General features: G+C 38.3%; 2 pseudogenes; both read right to left on the bottom strand.

The window, feature by feature from the left end:
• Nucleotides 1-3,418: 3,418 nt before the first annotated feature.
• Nucleotides 3,419-6,906, bottom strand: LOC147358006 (olfactory receptor 52A5-like; annotated as a pseudogene).
• A 3,602-nt stretch (nucleotides 6,907-10,508) lies between these two features.
• On the bottom strand, nucleotides 10,509-11,447 carry LOC147358005 (olfactory receptor 52A1-like; annotated as a pseudogene).
• Between the last annotated feature and the right edge of the window lie 3,885 nt (nucleotides 11,448-15,332).

Here is a 15,332-nt window from a genome sequence, read left to right as displayed (position 1 = left end):
ACATCAAGGCTGTATGGTGTTACCCTGATCATTTAACTTATATGCAGAGTACATCATGTGCAATGCCAGGCTGGATGAAGCACAAGCCAGAATTAAGATTGCCTGGAGAAATATCAATAATCTCAGATATGCAGATGACACCACCTATATGGCAGAAAGCAAAGAGGAACTAAAGAGCCTCTTGATGAAACTGAAAAAGGAGAGTGAAAATATTGGCTTAAAACAACATTCAAAAAATGAAGATCATGGCACCTGGTCCCATCATTTCATGGCAAATAGATAGGGAAACATTGGAAACAGTTTTATATTTTATTTTCTTGGACTCCAAAATCACTGCTGATGGTGACTGCAGCCGTGAAATTAAAAGATACTTTCTCTTTGGAGGATAAGATATGACAAACTACACAATGTATTACAAAACAGAAACATAACTGTGCAAAGATCCATATAGTCAAAGCTATGGTTTTTCCATTTGTCATGTATCGATGTGAGAGTTGGATCATAAAGAAGACTAAGCACTGAAGAATTGATGCTTTTGAACTGTGGTGTTGGAGAAGACTCTTGAGAGTCCCTTGGACTGCAAGGAGATCAAGCCAGTCAATTTTAGAAGAAATCAATCCTGAATATTCATTGGAAGAACTGATGCAGAAACTGAACCTCCAATACTTTGGCCCTCTGATGTGAAGAATTGACTCATTAGAAAAGAGCCTTTTGCTGGTAAAGACTAAAGACAAGAGGAGAAAGGGATGACAGAGGATGAGATGTTTTGATGGGATCACCAACTTGATGGACATGAGCAAACTCCAGGAATTGCTGATGGACAGGGAAGTCTGGCGTGCTGCAGTCCATGGGGTCACAAAGAGTTAGACATGACTGAGGGACTGAACAACAGCAACAATTGTGAATAGACCTAATTAATTTTAATCAATTTTTTGCTATCTTTTTTATCCAAAATATTCAATGTTTATAGACTCTATTTAATATTTTACAGTTTTTATGTTGCTGATATTGGTATTATTGATTTTATATTATTTTAATGTGTATCAGTATTTTATAAAAAGCAGACATCTATAAAGAGACATATCTATAAATAGATGTGATTAAAATTTTTTTAAATATAGATTTACAAGTAGATATTAGAAAATGAGATATGGCCAGAATTACAGCTATGTGTTGGGTTAACATGTTGAAATATTGGGTTGGCTAAAAAGTTCATTCGGATTTTTTCATACAATCTGATGAAAAACCTAATGATTCTTTTGGCCCACCTAATATTAAAGTGTGGCATGGTCTTCAGAATTTATCTTGAATCAACTGCTGTTTTTTGTCATTCCTTATCTATGCAGGTTTAAGAGTTGTTAGAGAGAATGTTCTATGTTTTAAAGTAGAAGTTTAAGTCGCTTGGTGGTGTCGGATGGAATTCTCTAAGCTAGAATACTAGAGTGGGTAACATTTCCCTTCTCCAGGGGATCTTACCAACCCAGAGATCAAAGCCAGGTCTCCTGCCTGGCAGGTGGATTCTTTACCAGCTGACCCATAATGGAAGCCCAAGAATATTGGAGTGGGTAATCCCAAAGAAAGGCAATGCCAAAGAATGCTCAAACTACAGCACAATTGCACTCATCCCACACGCTAGTAAAACAATGCTCAAAATTCTCCAAACCAAGCTTCAGCAATACGTGAACCATGAACTTCGAGATGTTCAAGCTGGTTTTAGAAAAGGCAGAGGAACCAGAGATCAAATTGCCAACATCCACTGGATCATCAAGAAAGCAAGAGAGTTCCAGAAATACATCTATTTCTTCTTTAATGACTATTCCAAAGCCTTTGACTGTGTGGACCACAATAAACTGGGGAAGATTCTTAAAGAGATGGGAATACCAGACCACCTGACCTGCCTCTTGAGAAACCTATATGCAGGTCAGGAAGCAACAGTTAGAACTGGACATGGAACAACAGACTGGTTCCAAATCAGGAAAGGAATATCTCAAGGCTGTAAGGTGACAACCTTGCTTATTTAACTTATATGAAGAGTACATTATGAGAAACGCTGGGCTGGAAGAAGCACAAGCTGGAATCAAGATTCCTGGGAGATATATCAATAACCCCAGATATGCAAATGACACTACCCTTATGGTAGAAAGTGAAGAGGAACTAAAAAGCCTGTTGATGAAAGTGAAAGAGGAGAGTGAAAAAGTTGGCTTAAAGCTCAACATTCAGAAAATGAAGATCATGGCATCTGGTCCCATCACTTCATGGGAAATAGATGGGGAAACAGTGGAAACAGTGTCAGACTTTATTTTGGGGGGGCTCCAAAATCACTACAGATGGTGATTGCAGCCACGAAATTAAAAAATGCTTACTCCTTGGAAGGAAAGTTATGACCAACCTATATAGCACATTAAAAAGCAGAGGCATCACATTGCCAACAGAGATCCATTTAGTCAAGGCTATGGTTTTTCCAGTAGTCATGTATGGATGTGAGAGTTGGACTGTGAAGAAAGCTGAGCACTGAAGAACTGATGAACTTTTGAACAGTAGCGTTGGAGAAGACTCTTGAGAGTCCCTTGGACTGCAAGGAGATACAATCAGTCCATTCTAAAGGAGATCAGTCCTGGGTGTTCATTGGAAGGACTGAGCTAAAGCTGAAACTCCAATACTTTGGCCACCTCATGCGAAGAGTTGACTCATTAGAAAAGACTCTGATGCTGGGAGGGATTGGGGGCAGGAGTAGAAGGGGAAGACAGAGGATGAGATGGCTGGATGGCATCACCAACTCGATGGACATGAGTTTGAGTGAACTCTGGGAGTTGGTGATGGACAGGGAGGCCTGGCGTGCTGCAATTCATGGGGTAGCAAAGAGTCGGACATGACTGAGCGACTGAACTGAACTGAACCTATCCCTTCTCCAGAGGATCTTCCCGACCCAGGAATCTAAATAGGGTCTCCTGCATTGCAGGCAGATTCTTTACCAACTGAGTTAGGAGGGAAGCCCCAAGAGAAAGTGAAAGTCACTCAGTCATGTCCAACTCTTTGTGACCCCATGGACTATATAGTCCATGGAATTCTCCAGGGCAGAATACTGGAGTGGGTAGCCTTTCCCTTTTCCAGGGAATCTTACCAACCCAGGGATTGAACCCAGGTCTCCTGCATTGGCGGCAGATTCTTTACCAGCTGAGCCACAAGAGAAGCCCAGTCTAAAATCAGAAGAATAATGGCAACCACTTAAAATACAAACCTAAATGAATTTTACTTCTTCTAATAATAGTAAGCTAATGTTTTAAGTATTTTATGATTTGAAAATATCCCCTTCAATATGACCATCTGGGATTTAAAGTATTTTTTGAACATAGAAGTTTGTACAATATCTATCTTTTATCATATTGAAATTTCTACTTAGAACTAACCTAAATTCTCTTTAGAAAGATCCACTGTGACCAAGATATTTGGGGTATACAAATATTGTTAATACATGGTCACAGATTTGTTTGTTCTTCACTCCATAGATGATTGGGTTGATAAAAGGTGGAACTACAGGTAAAGCTTAGATAAAAGGATATGAACATATGGCAGTATGTAAAAACCAAACCTGTGTGTGAAGAAAGAAAAGGCAAGGAGATAGAGCTGTAGGAAGACACAAACGTGGGTGATGAATATATTAAAGGCTTTGAATCTTGCCTACTTCAGGAAAAATTGAAAGATAGTAATAAAGATTTGAGTAAAAAACAACATAAAGATTATGTAAAATCCTAAGACACAGAAGGCAACAAATAGACCATGTATCTTGTTGATCCTTACATCTTCTGTAACCAGCTTCACAATGGCCATGTGCTCACAATAAGCATGGGAGATGAATGCTGTTCAGTAGAATTTGTCAATATTTGATAAGCTCTGTGCATAGTGGTATAAGAATAGTAGCCCTGAGTGCCACCCCAACTCTAATGTGAGTCAAGGATTGTTGGGAGAAGACATTGGCATGTCTCAAGAAGTTACAGATGGCCACATAGTGATCTAGGGCCATCACCAGTAAGACACCTGATTTACTTCCCTGGAATGAATGAAGAAGCCACATTTGTAGAAGACAGGTTTCAAAAGAAATTTCTGTCAACTGAAACCAGAAGATGCCTAACACTGGGGAGAATAAAGTGCTAAGTGCATGCCTGTGGCTCCCAACATGGCTAATATATATATATATATATATATAGAGAGAGAGAGAGAGAGAGAGAGTCTGTTTTTATATTTGATTATCACTGTAATTAGGAAATTCCCAATCACAGCCACAAGGTACATAACACAGAATGAACCCCGATCTAACAGTGCACTGACTCCAGGCCAAGAATCCCAACGAGTGTTAGTACAGAGGGCATTCAGACTGAGCCATTGGATATGAAATATGAGCATAGTGACTTGTTTAGTAGATTTAAGAAGTGATATAGTACTTAGCAGAAGGAGCAGCATGGTGTGTCATCTTCTAATTCCTGTCAAAAAGTGATGAATTAAAGAGAAGAAGAAATTCATTTATTTTAGCTGAACATACTTAAGATTAGGGTTATACTTCCCTTGTAGCTCAGTCTTTAAAGAGTCTGCCTACAATGTGGGAGACCTGAGTTTGATCCCTGGTTCAGGAAGATCCCCTGGAGAAGGAAATGGCAACTCACTCCAGTATTCTTGCCTGGAGAGTCCCATGGACAGAGGAGCCTGGCAGGCTGCAGTCCTTGGGGTCACTAAGAGTCGGACACGACTGAGCAAATTCACTTTCACTTTTCACTTTCATGCATTGGAGAAGGAAATGGCAACCCATTCCAGTGTTCTTGCCTAGAGAATCCCAGGGATGGGGGAGCCTGGTGGGCTGCCATCTATGGGGTCGCACAGAGTCGGACATGACTGAAGTGACTTAGCAGCAGCAGCAAATCCAAACTACAAACACCCACAAATATTCTCCCTCTATGAATTCTCTGACATTCCCTCATTGAGCTCAAGTCCTCCACTGATAGAGAACTCTGTTTCCTGAGATAGCTTGCCACGTGGCAAGAACTCCAAATATCACATAGGCTGTCTTTACATTGAGTACCAAAATGTCTCCTTCTTAATTTTTCATAAAAATCCAGAATCCATCTTCCAAAAAATACCATCAACCATGGATCATGATGATTTATTGAATGGGATCTGAAATTAGTCAAGAGAGTTTAAATCCTGGATGCCACTACTTACTTTGCAAAATCTACAGCCAGTTATAGAACTTAACTTCAAATTGTCTCCATTTTTTTGTTGCTAAAACAATGCTCACAGATTGAAATACATTCTAATGTGATTACAAGGAATCAATGACTTAGTTCATGTAAATAATTTGTAAAATATATAGGAGAATGTATTTTTCTGTCACTAAATGCCAAATGCTAATCCATAGAAGTTCATCCTCTCTTTCCCATAACTTTAGATACATGATGAGCATGTCACATGAATGACTTCAAGGGCCTCCTTCCCCGTGAATCTTTCCTGGCCTAAATGGGTATTATTTGCTAACCTGTTAACAAATAAGCTTTTCATCCATTTATCTGCCCAGAATATTTTCTAGAGGTCCTCCCAGTTGTCAACCTCATTAAAATGTAACACCCATTATGTCATTAACTGATTTAGAAACCTTCTGGAAATCAGGAGACTCAGTCTTCCTAGAGTTTGAACACTCAACTGAACTGTAAGATTCTACAGATATTTTAAAATCATCTTGGCTTTTTATTGGATCACATGGTATTTGTGTTCTCCGTTTCCCAACACTCAGTGCAGAGTTTCAAGCCCAGAGACTTACCAATTATCACCTGTGGTAATACCCATAGAAGTAATAGAGTCGGAAACTTTTTGCTGCTTCAGCTAGTAAAGATGAATACTTCATAGTACATGGTGTACCTGGACAATTCGTTTCACAAATTCCTGGTGAGTTCTTAGGTTCACTTGTGACAAGGGTGAAAAAAAGAAAAGCATCTTATGGTTCAGAATATACAAGATTCATTTTCAGTGTTTGTGTCTCTAAAAAAGAAATTCTTAAACTTTGCTTTCACTTTGGAACTGGGAACCAAAATGATCCCCCTTTTAAAATTTTCTAAAAGAAGACAGTGCCCCAGGAGAGGACAAAACAAGTCAATGGTACTTATTTATAAAAATAATAAACCAATATAGGAACATAAAAACATCTTGAGATATACAGACTACTCAGTATAGACCTGCTGACCGAGAAAAAAGGAATATTTCTATAATTTAATTCCAATCTGAGAAGCACTCATTTTTAAGTTTTGGGCCCATGAAAAGGGATGACTTGGGAAATTTCACCTCAGAACCCTCAATCATCTGTTATTTTCTGAGAATCTTCCATGTGAATTTGTTGAAACGAGTCGTTCCTGTATCCAAACCAGCCCTCATCCAATTGCCTCAGTTATGTTCAGAATTATCATGAAATGTTGATATACATTTTCAAGGATTTTAAGATCATTTGCAATATCTATAGTAACTTCCCATTGGGATCTATTGTTCATGGCAGGTATTTATTTAGTTGAGTGAAGGCACAAAAGAGTGTGCCTTAGATAAAGGATTTTAAGATTTAGTAGCTAGAAGATAAAGGGGGAAACCTCCCGTTCTCTATTTCATACAAAGAAAAGTCTCACAAGACTGTATTATTTGTGTTTACCTGGGGGCCAGTGTGATTTTTCTTGAAGTCACACTGGATTTGTTCTGTGTAATTGGGTCTGGCCCTGTTTCATAGTCCTGTTCTGTTTCCATTGACAAACGCTCTGACCCCATCTTATCCATAATCCGTCCTTGAAATAGTGTAGCATTGAGGACATTTACATGTGAGGCTAGCTCACCCTGCATTAGGAGAGCTGGTTGTGTGCATCTTTTCCCAGCTGGGCCCATGGTGATTCAGGTCAGCTGATTGATATCAGCGAACAGGAAAAAAACAATGTGTATCACAGTGTCAACCACCCACCAAAGTAACAGAGTTGCCCTTAGAAATAACTACATTCAAAGGCTTTTGCCACTTTAACAAGAATTTAAATTTTTAATTTTTACTCAAATATTTTAAAATAAGATTTTGCTTCTCATTACTTATTTTGGTGGAAATATGTCCCTTTGTCCTTAGTATTTTTACAAAAGTGGGTTAAAGGTGTAAACATTTAGACATGAGGCCTTTCTAAGTATTAAATTTGTTTTTATGTGAAAGTAAGTGATCTGAATCTTTGTGGTTTTCCCTCTTACCGCAGCACTGTATAGGGATATGCATTGAAAAAGCAGTTGGTCTCAGGGGTTGAACAAATAGACAAAGCAATTAATAAATGACAAATGTTACATGGGAATCTGACTTTAATAGAAAAGGATTAGTATACCAAAAATAACGTGAAGGTAGGAAAAACAGCAGTGGGAAGCACAGTGCATCAGTGAGAGAGGAGGCATGCAGAGGATGGGTAGTGTGTGCAGTAAACGGTCACATTAATGTTAACAAGTCAGTCTGTCAAGTCTTTCCTTAAAAGTTTCCTCCTCCTACAGGTAAAGGCCCTAAAAGAATCTTGGAATTCTAATACTATCAGAAGATAATGCAGAAGTTAATGGCAACTGTTTAAGAACAATGCAAGCCCTGACTTAAACATTATTGTATATTACCCTCTAACAGCTCAGGAGACACTATCTCAGGAATGATTCCACAGAAGATCATAGTTTTGTGACTTACTTAAGTTTTCAGAGTTAATGGAGTCAAGATGGACTGGCTGAGTTCATCTCAAATAGTCTTGTCAAAGTCCATCTAGGCTCTTATTGTGAGAAATTGTTTGATTATAATGTTTCTGTATGCAGATGAATGATAGTTGTTCGCCTCTGGATTTGGCTGAAAACAGCAAATTTGGAACCATAAAATATCAAGCATCAAAAGTCAAATGATTTCACTTACTCTGACATAAAAACTGTTCTGGAACAGTTGTATTATGGTTCTTTATGATAGGATGGACATTTTAAGGCTGATATTAGTGTTTATTTCATATACAAGAGAGTGTAGAATTAGTGCCTTCCTGATGTCTCCTCATATTTTGTTTTTTTGAGAATTCTAATATAGTCTTTCGGCAATTTTAGAAATTATACATAGAAATGGAGATGGAAGACCAAATGTTATCTCAATTTTTATTGACATATAACTCACATATAACACTGCGGTGTACAATTTAGTGATTTGATATTTAAATGCATTGTGAAATGACCTCCATGATAAATCTAGTAATCATCTGTCCCCATATAAAATTATTAAAGTGCTACTGATTATATTCCTTACACTCTATATTACATCCCATGACTTTATTCATTTATAACTGGATGTTTCTATTTCATTATTCCCTTTATCTATTTCATCCAACCCCCTAATCCATCTCCTCTGGCAACCACCAGTTTATTCTCTGTATCTATGAGTGAGTCTGTTATTGTTCTGTTCTGTTTGTACATTTCTGATGCTTTTTTGATTCCACATATGAATGAAATTATACAGCAGATATCTGTCTCTCTGACTGTATTTCATCTAGCATAATATTCTCTGGGTCCAGCCATGTTGTCACAATTAGCAAGACTGCATTTTTTTTTTTTTTTGTCTGTATCTTTATACTGTTTAAGTGTAAGGATATAGCTTAGTATGAAAGCAAAATGGACCTGCTCACTAAATCCCAAAAGAGGCTGATTTTCCCATCAAACCAGGATGATATGAATGTCAGGACAACTTTCCCTGACAACTTTCCCAAGTTGTCAGGACAACTTTGGAGTACATACCATGCCAAGAGGGTCAACACAAAAGATCTGAAGCCTATGGACGGTTCTCTACCAAGAAGAAGAAGAGGGAGGAGACATGCCAAATATTATTATTCCCAAACTGAACATTTAGCTGAGGAACTGCAAATAGCCAGAAGGGTCAATGTATTTTGCTACCTTACCTGAAAGCCTCCACCAAGTGACAGAAGAAGCAATTCTTGCCACTGATGGCTGAAAAATCACCATCATCAGATCTCTTCCTCTATCTGAAGTCAATCCTACCAGAAAATACCCAGGGCCTACTAGAAATGTTGTCTCTTGTGGAGTCCTGAGTAACAAAACCCATAAAAATATTAATACCAATTACAAATTCACGAAACTGAAGCACAGTGTAAATTTACCATTATGCCACTCTTCTCTACCATAATACTTATCATATGGTAGGTGTTGGATAATCCAGTGAATTAAAAGATAACCTTAGAGGGCTCAGAAAAATGATTGATATGTAAAATAGAACCCCTGAGTTTTCATGTTTTTCATCACTCCTGAGTAACTCTGAAAATTCATTGAAATTTTAAACATCATTATCTCATCATATCCATAAAATTTGTTTTTATTTTGTTTTTGGTAAAGAACATGTTAAGATACACTTTCTCTGATTTTTTATAACCGACATCTTCAAGAAACAAGAGTAGACAACTTGTTTTCACTGAGTACCTAGACACTATAGAACACTAATATTTGGGTGTATTTAAATTCTGTGATAAATGCATAATTTTTGAATTATCTGGAGAAGACTTCTTAGAGGAGGAACCTCATCCAGAGTCTAAAAGGAAAAAAAAAAAAAAAAGAAAAGGAAGTAAAATATTCATTATTTTGCACTTTCTACACTTCTCATTCTTACTACCCTGATAGGATCCATAATCCTATTCATTGATAGTTTTCATGGGCTATGAAGATGTGAGAACTAGCTGTCACCCTGGCAGACTTCATAAGACAACTTTTGATAAAACTTAAGCATCTCAAATTACATGCTTTTGTTTTATTTTTATTTGAAGTAACACAGATGGGAAAACAGTGGAAACAGTGTTAGATTTTATTTTTGGAGGCTCCAAAATCACTGCAGATGGTGATTGTAGCCATGAAATTAAAAGACGCTTACTCCTTGGAAGGAAAGTTATGACCAACCTAGATAGCACATTAAAAAGCAGAGACATTACTTTGCCAACAAAGGTCTGTCTAGGCAAGGTTATGGTTTTTCCAGTAATCATGTATGGATGTCAGAGTTGGACTGTGAAGAAAGCTGAGTGCTGAAGAATTGGTGCTTTTGAACTGTGGTGTTGGAGAAGACTCTTGAGAGTCCCTTGGACTGCAAGGAGATCCAGCCAGTCCATCCTAAAAGAGATCAGTCCTGGGTGTTCATTGGACTGACTGATGCTGAGGCTGAAACTCCAATATTTTGGCCACCTCATGCGAAGAGTTGACTCGTTGGAAAATACCCTGATTCTGGGAGGGATTGGGGGCAAGAGGAGAAGGGGATGGCAGAGGATGAGATGGCTGGATGGCATCACTGACTCGATGGATGTGAGTCTGAGTGAACTCCAGGAGTTGGTGATGGACAGTGAGGCCTGGCGTGTTGCAATTCATGGGGTCACAAAGAGTCGGACATGACTGAGCGACTGAACTGAACTGATGGTACAAAGAGGAAACAACAAAACTATAAATTATGGTGAATTTTAAGAAGAGAACATTTTTACCACATGAATGCGAATCTGCTTGGTTTTTGCACCATAGACAAGTGGATTGAGAAATGGAGGGACCAGCAAGTAAATGCTAGAAAAGAGGATGTGGATGTAAGGGGGTATGTGAGAACCAAACCTATGTGCAAAGAAAGAGAAGAAGGCAAGGAGGTAGAACTGGAGGAAGACACAGATGTGAGCGATGCAAGTATTGAATGCTTTCAACCTAGCCTCCTTCTGGGGCAAACGAAAAACTGTGGTAAATATCTGTACATAGGACAATGAGATGCATATGAGGTCAAACCCAGCAACAGTGAAAGCCACAAACAAACCATAGATTTTGTTGACCCTGGCATCTTCTGCAGCCAGTTTCACAATGGCCATATGCTCACAGTAGCAGTGGGAGATAACTTTTGTATGAAAAAAGTGCAGCTGGTATTTTATCAGTACTAGGCTGGGGGTCACAAAAATGGTAGCCCTGAGTGTTACCATAGCTGCTATTTGGGTGACTAGCTGGGGGGTGAAGATGGAAGCATGTCTCAGTGGATAACAGATGGCCACACAGCGGTCCAGGGCCATGGCCAGGAGGAAGCCTGACTCAAAGGCTTCAGATGTGTGAATGAGCCACATTTGAAGCAGGCAAGAGTCAAAATATATCTCTGATATATGAAACCAGAAGATTCCAAGCATTTTGGGCACAATGCTGGTGCTAAGAGCAATATCTGTGACTCCTAGCATGCCCAGGAAAATGTACATGGGTTCATGGAGGCTGGGCTCCGATTTGATGATGATCAGAAGCAAGGCATTTCCGATTACAGCAGTGAGATACATGGCACAGAATGGAATCCCAATCTAGCACTGCACAGACTCCAGGCCTGGGATCCCTATTAGCGTGAACACAGAAGGCATGAAGACTGTGATGTTGGAAATGGACATAGTGTCTTTGCATTTCCAGATGCAAACAAATTAGTCTGTGCTATTGTACTATCTATTTTTATGCCAAGTCTTCATATTTTCTGATTTTAGCTGAAATCTGAGATCATATCATCCATCTCCTTCATATAAGTGAAGGGAAAATACAGATTCACAAGCCACATCACTGTTTAGGAAGTCCATCCACAAACACTACACCACAATAAGACGTTATGTTCATGGCCAGCCAACCTCAGTAGCACCAACCAAATCACATGGGTAATGGAATAAACTGCTGACTTGTTTTTTTCTTTCCAGACCTGCGGACAAAGAAAAAATAATAGACTTGTTCATTTTGTTTGTAGATTGCATTTTAATCAGTTTGATGAATCCCCCCATACTGTACATTCTAGCTACTGCTCAATCACTCTATTATCCTCAATTGTCTTTAAGTCAGGAACAGTTTGCATGAACAGATTCTCAGACTCTGATTAGTATTTTATTTTAAATGGCTCCTTGTGAAAGAAAAATAGAGATAAAAACAGTTGACATCAATGAGCATAATGTACTTAGTTATTTATATTATCTCTTCTGTATAAGACTGGATGATTTTTCAAAAGAATGTCGAGTTAGAAAAGACCATTCAGATTCACATATTTGTGGCAATCCTGGTCAAAGTTCTTTGCTACTTTCTACATTTCTCATAAAGCTGTGTTATATTTTGCTTATATTTCTTCAGCTGAAATCATTAAAATTAGTTGTGTGCTCAAAATAGTTGAAGTTCTATAATACACATTAGTGCAGAAGGAGGAATCTCTGGGACTCAAGAAAATCAGCAGCAGAAATGATTGGGACAGGAGGGCTCATTCTTGACTACAACATATGAGAAAATGAGTAAATGTGTAACATAGCCGAATTGAGGCTAATGTCTTGCGTTTACCCTGGTCAGAGCTCCCATAAGCATGAGATTTGTCCACTTTAGGTTCATTAACTCTTAATGCAGTATGGATAACTTGGAAGAGGAGTCATTTTTTTTTTTTTTTTGGTTCAAGCAAAGTATATTAATTAGAAAATAAAGGATGAAAGGACAGGATTTTTAAAAAGAGTCAGACGTAAAGCTAGTTACTTTATGTCAGCAAGCTCCTAAGGTATCATCTAACCATATACTTAACATCAATAAACATATCAGTAAATGCTAGGACAGCTGTGATTTATGTTGCTAAACATCAAGTGAAAGAATGATGTCAGTCGGGCCATTTTATGGCAGAAACCATGTATTTGCTGACAAATAGCTGGAATAGACTTAATGAATTAACTACTTTGATTTTGGCAAGTTTTATCCCCAATGCTTCAGAGAAGGCAATGGCACCCCACTCCAGTGCTCTGCCTGGAAAATCCCATGGATGGAGGAGCCTGGTAGGTTGCAGTCCATGGGGCTGCTAAGAGTCGGACACAACTGAGCGACTTCACTTTCACTTTTCACTTTCATGCATTGGAGAAGAAAATGGCAACCCTCTCCAGTGTTCTTGCCTGGAGAATCCCAGGGATGGGGGAGCCTGGTGGGGTCACACAGAGTCGGACACGACTGAGGTGACTTAGCAGCAGCAGCAGCAGCATCCCCAATGCTTAGTTCAGTGACTCTCCAACCCATAGATGGCCGACTCCTTTCTAATAAGGGTAAAGTTTTTCTTCAGAAATGATCAAAATGAGAATAGGACTCCTTTAAGTATAAACATAGTATCTGACTTTTTCAAAGGTAAAGAACTGTCATGTGACCATCACATGATAGTATGGACAGTGGGATGACAGGCGGGTGTACATAAGTGAGTGCAGGACTGATGGGATGCAGTGATTATTGTGAAAAAGCTGATAATGGAATATTATGAAAGTTAATTTAGAAATAGGAGGACTTACTTGTCAATAGCTATTGGAACGCGTTGCTGCTCTTGCCTGACACCTGAAAAGTACTGTTTGTTCTTCACCCACGAGTTCTCATTGCTCAATTCTTTCTTCCACCTGAGATGGAAGAAAGTCTCATGCCCTCGTGTTCTGTTCTGCAGTTCCTCTTATATCTGTCCCCTCTACATCAGCACACTGTCACTGTCATGCGTTCTAATCGATTTGGTGCTGGGGCCATATGTAACATGTGAAAAACTGGAATATTTCTTCATATTTTATTTTCACTCTGGATACAGACACTCTTCTTCTCCATTTCTGCCTGAGATGATGTTTGTGTGCTTATTGCCCAACCAAACTCTGAGCAAAGTCTGAGTTATTCTTGGGTACAGCATAAATTTATTGATTCAAATTGGGGAGGAAAATTGCTAGCCACCAATTTTAATACCCCCTAATAAATGTTTGGAGAAAGCAGAGTTGGGAACTTGGAATCAGGGATTTATTAGCCACTAGAGTAACCACAAGGGACCCAACAGATTTTAATTAATTCCTCTTGGGTTTATTCACATGTAACATTCCCTGAAATCATTTCTATAACTTGCAGATAAGATACCTTCTCACTCCCCTCTTTTCTCTCACAGGCTAAAAACAAAAAAAAATTATATATTTAAAAGTTTTCTTTCAGTTAGTTGACTTTCTTTCTGATGTTCTCATCTGCAAATTAACCTCAAGTCCACTTAAATGTAGACATGTTGATATTCTTATAGATTATACACCAAAGGTTTTATAAAATATGAATGATATTTCCTGTGCTGTAATTTATGTCTTTGTGCTTTTTCACTTTATAACTGGTACTTGGTGCCTCTTCATCTCCTTCACTTATTCCGCCCTCATCCATTTTATACTCCCTACAGTTCTATCCTGGATCCTTTTCAGCCTCAAACTATGCAAACATGTTTGCAATCCTATCTACTTGAGATAATTTATTTAGCACCTTCATTATGCCAACTCATATAACAATTTCTCCAGCTGAGATGTTCTCACTCAGTCCAGGTTCATAGGGCCAAAATTTCATATTGAAATTTTAGTTCATACTATGATAAACTATTCCTGGGCATGTCATTTAACTCCAAGATGGGTTAAAAAAAAAGTTATTTCCAACTTTACTGTAATATTTGCAAATATCTTCATGCCTAGGTCTATACCTATCTAGATTTTGGGGGTGGTTAAGGGGTGGTTAGGCTACCGGATATGTTTTAAAGGATCATAAATTCTAATTTGTTTACCAAAAGTACAGATATGCATTCATTATCAAGCACACACCAATCCAGCAGTCTTGGTCTTCAGCAGAGTAAAACCAATTAGACTTATTTTCTGGTCAGATAGACTGGTGTTAAGCAGAGACTCATTTTATAATTATCCTCTTAAAGAATCATTTGGATATGATCATTACATGACCATAATTAGAGGAAACAGAGGTCAATAAATGGTGTTCTTATGAATATCAAAGGAGAAAATGGTCTATATAATTTCCTGATACTCTTCATATTTCATTTTTAAATTGGACTTGAATTTAACGATATTTAATTATTTTATGATATTCCTCATTATATGATTGGTTAAAGAATGTGTTTTTGAGTTGCCTAGTTTTTAATCTGGATTCTGCCACTTACTATTTCTGTGGTATGAGGGATATTTGTTGTCCATGTTTCCATTTTTGTAGCTGCACCATGTAAGAAAAAGTGGCTTCATATCTTTTTCTATAGATTAAATTATCTTAATCTATGTAAATCACATAGTATAGTATACTATATGGAGCTTTTTTCAAATTTATGACTTCTAGAAGGAAATGGCAACCCACTCCAGTGTTCTTGCCTGGCAAATCCCAGCCTGGTGGGCTGCCGTCTATGGGGTTGCACAGAGTCGGACACAACTGAAGCAACTTAGCAGCAGCAGCAGCAGCATTGTGATATTACTGAACCTAAAAATCAGAATATATAGGCATTGTGAATT

Source organism: Bos grunniens, chromosome 15, assembly GCF_055505025.1.
Source record: "Bos grunniens cultivar Pamir isolate PY7600 chromosome 15, Bosgru_T2T1.0, whole genome shotgun sequence".
NCBI classification, from domain to species: Eukaryota; Metazoa; Chordata; class Mammalia; order Artiodactyla; family Bovidae; genus Bos; species Bos grunniens.
Note: the sequence above shows the minus strand (reverse complement) of the source record. Positions and strands in the feature narration are given on the sequence as shown.